The following is a 6,107-nucleotide window of genomic DNA, read 5'->3' on the forward strand; positions in this document are numbered from 1 at the left end:
TATTGCAACAAGATAGAAATTACATTGGAAATTCTATTATTATTTCAGTACAAATTTAGACTTGTTAAATTAACCAGTCTTATACCAATAGTGCTAAAAGTGTTAGTTGGGTATTGCACAGTTGAAATGCTCAAGGTTTTCTATTAAATGTGCTAAAATACTGACTTGTATTTTTCCTTGTATGATATTTGTCTTGACTTCTCGCTTATTATACGCATACAATAAATTCTTCTCGCTTATTATACAAATGAATGTTAATAAATTCTAATGAACTAGAAACAGGTACGCAGTCTAAGAACTTACTAGATCCAAAATTCTATAACGTAATTTTAGTACGAAGAGGCTGTGAATCATACAGTTAATTTAGGTCGGTTATTTTATCTGCTGAACAAAAGTATAAGATTTTGTTTGATTATACACATTGTCCTTTCTATTATTCAACGTCATCATACATGCACTAAAACGAATGATCAAACAGTAGTGAAATTTTAATTATTTTAATTATAATATATATTTCATGTGTTGAATGTTTGGTCTTTGTGAAAGGTATTTAACACTTTGAATAATTGGATAATTACCTCGTTTGTGAAAATCAAATGAAGCCCACGCTGATGTGAAGGAGACGGTGATGATCAGAAATGAGTTAAATATTAAAATCAAGAAATTGAGAGAAAACGAGGAAGCCTTAGAAAACCCACCCATATGATGTTTGTTCTCCACGAAGTTCACATGGCGCGAGATACCACATTTCTGTATTATATTAAACTACTGTACCATGAAATAAGGAGGGACATTATGATATAATTGTGTAGAGGATATCAGGCTTAGCACCTATTTTGAATTCTCCCTGTATGTTGTTATTTTGTTTTTGAAACAAGAAATTGTAATTATTAAATAATAAAGAAGAGACTTCCCTATGTTGTCTCCTCATCCCAATACAAATTCATGCTTACCATTCTCTTCCTAGTTTCCGTAACTTCATCAAAACAAACTCAGCCACACCGTTTCAGCAATTAACAAACTTCCCTATTGACCAAGATAATTGTTATGAGCTAGTAACCCACGTGCGGAGCACCAGGAAGAAGCGAAAGCAAATAAGTAGAACAAAACCAGGGACCCTCCAGGTGAGAAGTGTGACAGAAGACGCCAGAAACACACTTTGGACCCCTATTCAGAAGAGTCGTCTTAGCAGCAATTGAGAGACGGTCGGCACGCCTGGGCCCTCACCAACCATTGCATGACAGAGGTGTCATTTTGAAGAGGCCAGGACATCTGAGAGCTGTTGCCCTGAGGTCGAGAGGTTCTTCACTCTCGAACGTAACGTCCGGGATCGATACCAGACGGAAACACTCAACGAATTGGAGGATAAGGTTTCACCCGATATTTGAAGAGGATCATCATATCGAAATGGCTGGGCTACAGTAAAACCCTTTCCTTTACTAACCTTTGCGTTTCTGTGATCTCTTCTATTAGAAAACATGCATTTCATTTCATTCATTCCCAATTAATTACTTCAGCGCTGTACTGCTCAGATCCCCACGTACTTTCTCTCTTGCCATGCAAAGTGCTATCCCCACATTCTTTCAGTAAAGAACTGATAATTGAGCAAATAACTGTGGTTGTAACCCCACAGTACAGTACAGCAAGAATTGTACCTTTTATTATAGCTTTAGAACTGTTTCCAGTGCAGAATACCTGACATAATATATTTATGACAGATGAACATGTAAGCTACGATTTGACTGATATTTTCTCTCTCACTTAAACAGGAGATGGAGACAAAATTCTTTAATCTGAGAAATTAACGTTTCATATCTGCTATTAATAGTTTTGCCTCTACATTTTGATGTTACTTCTCATATGTAAGTATATAAATTGCTTTCTCTTGCTTGTGCCTTGCCTTCAGTTCGATTGTTCTGTTCAAAGATCACTTTACTTTTGCTCGATCAATTTCCTTATTTGAATAGAATCAATGTTAGAAATTACAAACTGTTTCCTAGGTTTTAAGGTGATTACACATTTGAGACTACTGATCGAGCAATCCTTACAACCGATGCAATATTATATGATTGAATGTCTCGTTCATATTGTTTTCAAGGACAGGCAACATACCACGTAATTTCAGTTTGTAAAGCCGTGACTCTGCCGTATTAATTAGGGCATTCCATCTGCAAAGGAATCAAGTACACTTTGGTCATGTTTTTATTTTTTCACACATTTCATTTTTAATGTTTCCGTTTGACATTTCTTTCAGCACTTAAAATATACTTGCAAAAATATTGTGAGCAATTATATATTAGAATGTAGAGAAATAGTATTAACTTTCTATGTAATAAAACGTACCGTAAAAATGTATGTTTTTTTTCACAACGTTGGTTATTCATTTGCCTCCCTTGTGATTCTGACGCCATGCATAAGATAATACTAAAGTCTTGGCACCATAAAGTAGCAGAAAACATTAATTGAAAAACGAATTTCTTCGTGGAACGAGCGATATAAGTAAACATCCCTCTTGAAAATAATATTTCTTCAGAAAGTGCAATAAGACCCTTATGTGTGAATTTGTAATACTTCAGTAAACTGTGGGTCCGCGGAGGCTCAATGATAGAGCGTTCACATGTGGTTCATGGTGTTCTTCGTTCGATCCCAGCTCGCGCCAAGTAAACGTTGTTGTGGACAAATACCGTGTGGGTGGGATTTTCTCGAGGTTGTCTCGCTTCCTCGCACTTTCATCATTCCACCATTTCATCTACTTCCACCATTTCATCACCGTCTTCCTTAACTTAGCAGGCATAATAGGAATAGCAGACGTGGGATTCAAAGCTTGAATATTTCAGTAAATTGCATTTTTTTGTCTTCACTTGTCCTTTGTTTTTCAGTTCTAAATTAATATTGACTGTAATTTTAATACTAGACTAAATTGAAACGATTTCTTCTCTCTGTCCAACGAGTCTCACCTGATTCAGCAACTACCTTAACTTTCACATATGACTGTGTTTCTTACCGGGAACACAAGTCTGTTTTTTGTTGCAAATTGTCAGAAGTAATGTTCACAAGAATTACTTGTAATGACAAAGTACTTATACTGTGTCTATTGGTTCGATTGCAGGTTATGTGGTTTCTCTGGGATATTATCGTGTTCGTGTGTTTTGCAGCATTCCTACAGTTTCTTTCCGCAATTCCATTTCAAAAAACGATTTGTTTATTATCAACTTTCATTAGTCATCAGTTCCTACTAACTAGAAGATGATAATAATAGAAGTTCGCTAGGAATTAAATTTTATTTTGGGTTCAATTATGCCTTAAATGGTCATCCAAACTCGAAGATTTCAAACGTAATTAATATGACTTCTAATAATAATAACTCTTAAAAGTTTCATTCTATACTCGGAAAAGTCCTTCCGTGTATGATGTATCATATTTCAGTATACAGTTGTGATTTTCATATTAAAGACGTCTAATGTTTCTTACAAATTTATACATAACAAGACATCCGGCTTTTAAATACATTAAGACGATCTAATGATGTCGTTCTGGACGTAATAAACAATAAAAAAAGCATACGAATACTAAATTGCATTAACTAAAGCAAGTTGTATTTCATTAAGCACTACTTATCTTTAAAATATATGGTTTTAAATCGCACAAATGAGATGAAAGTTATAAAAGTGATATAACTCACAAAATGGGAATTATATTAGTATAAAGATATAATATGACCATCACAGTTTCAACATGTTTGCAACTACAATTCCCTGTCAAAGAATTTGATGATAAAGGTAAATATGAATGCGTTAATCTGATTCATTGCTTATGCAAATTGTGGAAACATATTTACACTTCTATTTTTATGACGCTTTTCTGAAGAAACTTCATAGCCCATTTTCTTGATGTTTCATAAACAAGTGTTCCAGTAACTGTCTTATAATATCACGCAGTATTTATATTCTTTAAATGTACACTTTAATGTAGCAAAGGAGTGCACAATTGTTCATTGAAAATAATAAATAACAATTGTTTTGTTCACTTTTTAGAAATAAAAGTTTCGAATATGACTCATGTAATTTCAAATGAAAACGTACACAACGAATACCTTAATCCGCCATGTTTATGTTTGCTTCAAAGCTTTTTGGAAAGACTACTATAATGTTCTGAATATTTAATAAATAGGTTTTGTGACAAGTGAAGGTTTACCCTATTTAACTTATAAAATTACAACGGAGAACTTTCGTGCTGCGGTCCGTACATTTTGTTTTCTTTTCTTGTGCTTGGTTTCTTAATTATAACGTTTTCAGTACTATTATACTCCATTATCTTGTGTATATTGAATGTTTTCTTATGAAATGAAAAGTCTACAATTGTTGAATGCTCAGAAATGTAGTCGTACCATTCTACGAATGCAGTTTGTTAATAATCTTACATAATAAGACGTCAGGTGGTTTTATTTCGTGGTTTTCTAACATATGAATATGTTCCGTAACAAATTCTCAATCAGAAAGTTGTTTTTAAAATATGCAATTTGGAATGGTCACAATGATGAACACAATATATATATATATATGATAGAGAAACAATTTACCTCTCCTGCAAATTATGGACTTCAATTAATAACAAACACATTTGTTGGAGGTTTTATTTCCATAGGATTTAATAATAATTTTTACACGAAACCATATCACAAATAGTTAATATTCTGAATTTTGTTCTGGATACGTGAAGAGTGAAAACGTATTCTGGAAGAGCCAACGCCATGAAATCTTCTATTACATGTAATAGATTATTATTACTCTTTGTTATAATTTGTGTAATAATTCATCACACTATAGCAGGTTAGATATATTTCTACTATATTTTATGAATTTTATTAACGAAGTTATAAAATTTTACTTAAATGTGTTACAGAATAATGCTTCCTTTTAATAATTTTACTAAGCATGCAAACCGTACTACATCAGTATTTAAAAGTTCGTCACTTTAGAATAGTTTACTATTAAGTTATTAGCGAAATACATAAACTTCCATCTGGTAAATAAGATGAACCTACTCTCAAATTGTCTCTTACAACTAACACAATCTTGTTAAGTATCTTTTTGTTAAGTATCTTTTTTTCAAATCTAAAGTGTATGCGAATAAACATTATAATATACTAGCATCGACTACTCTCTTCGCTGGGTTAAAACGAAAATTTAAAATCACAATTCCGAATCACATGTGCTTCGTACACGTGAAATATTCTGTTTTCGTTAATAGTGACATTGATTTAAATGGTATTGGAAAATTACTTTTCATCTCAGCGACCCAGAAAACAAAGATTTGACACGAAAATTGGTCATATTCGATCATATATATATATATATATATATATATATATATATATATATATATATATATATATATATATATATATATCCCAAGGTGCGGGGCTGAATTTGATTTTAAACAGGATCAGAAGTATCACTGTTCTTTCCTGCGACCCCAAAAGTTATGGATTAATATCGGGCAATTTCTATTATTTTCATATATCCCCTTACCTCCATGTTGCGGGACACAGCAACGGAAGTTTCACCGTTCATCTCAGCTACCCCGAAAACTATGGATTGGACAATAATATGGGTTACTTTTGATCACGGTCATGAATTTCTCTTTCCCCCAATTTACGGACCTGAATTTTGATTAAACGCGATCAGAAGTGTCACTGTTCATCTCAATGACCCCGAAAATTAATTATTTGACACTAACATTGGTCATTTTCGATCATTTTTATATATTTACTCTCTCCTTCTCCCCCAAGTCGCAGTGCTAAATTTAGATTTAAACAGCTTAAAAATTGTCACTGTGCATCTCAGAGACCCCGAAAAATATAGATTCGGCACTAATATCGGTCGTTTTTGATCATTTATAAATGTTACTGCCAGTCATACCCAGTGTTCTGTCGTAGACAACTCTCTTTACTATAACTCTTGAGGTTAAATGTTCAGTTTTAGACAAAAATAGTCTTCCCTATTTTTACAATGAAAAAACAAGAAAAGTTGCATATTCAAAGATACTGATTGGAATACAAAATATATGTCAGGTACTACTGAAGTTTACCCATGACTGTAATAACA

Source organism: Thermobia domestica, chromosome 1, assembly GCF_964235325.1.
Source record: "Thermobia domestica chromosome 1, izTheDome1.hap1.1, whole genome shotgun sequence".
Lineage (NCBI taxonomy): Eukaryota > Metazoa > Arthropoda > Insecta > Zygentoma > Lepismatidae > Thermobia > Thermobia domestica.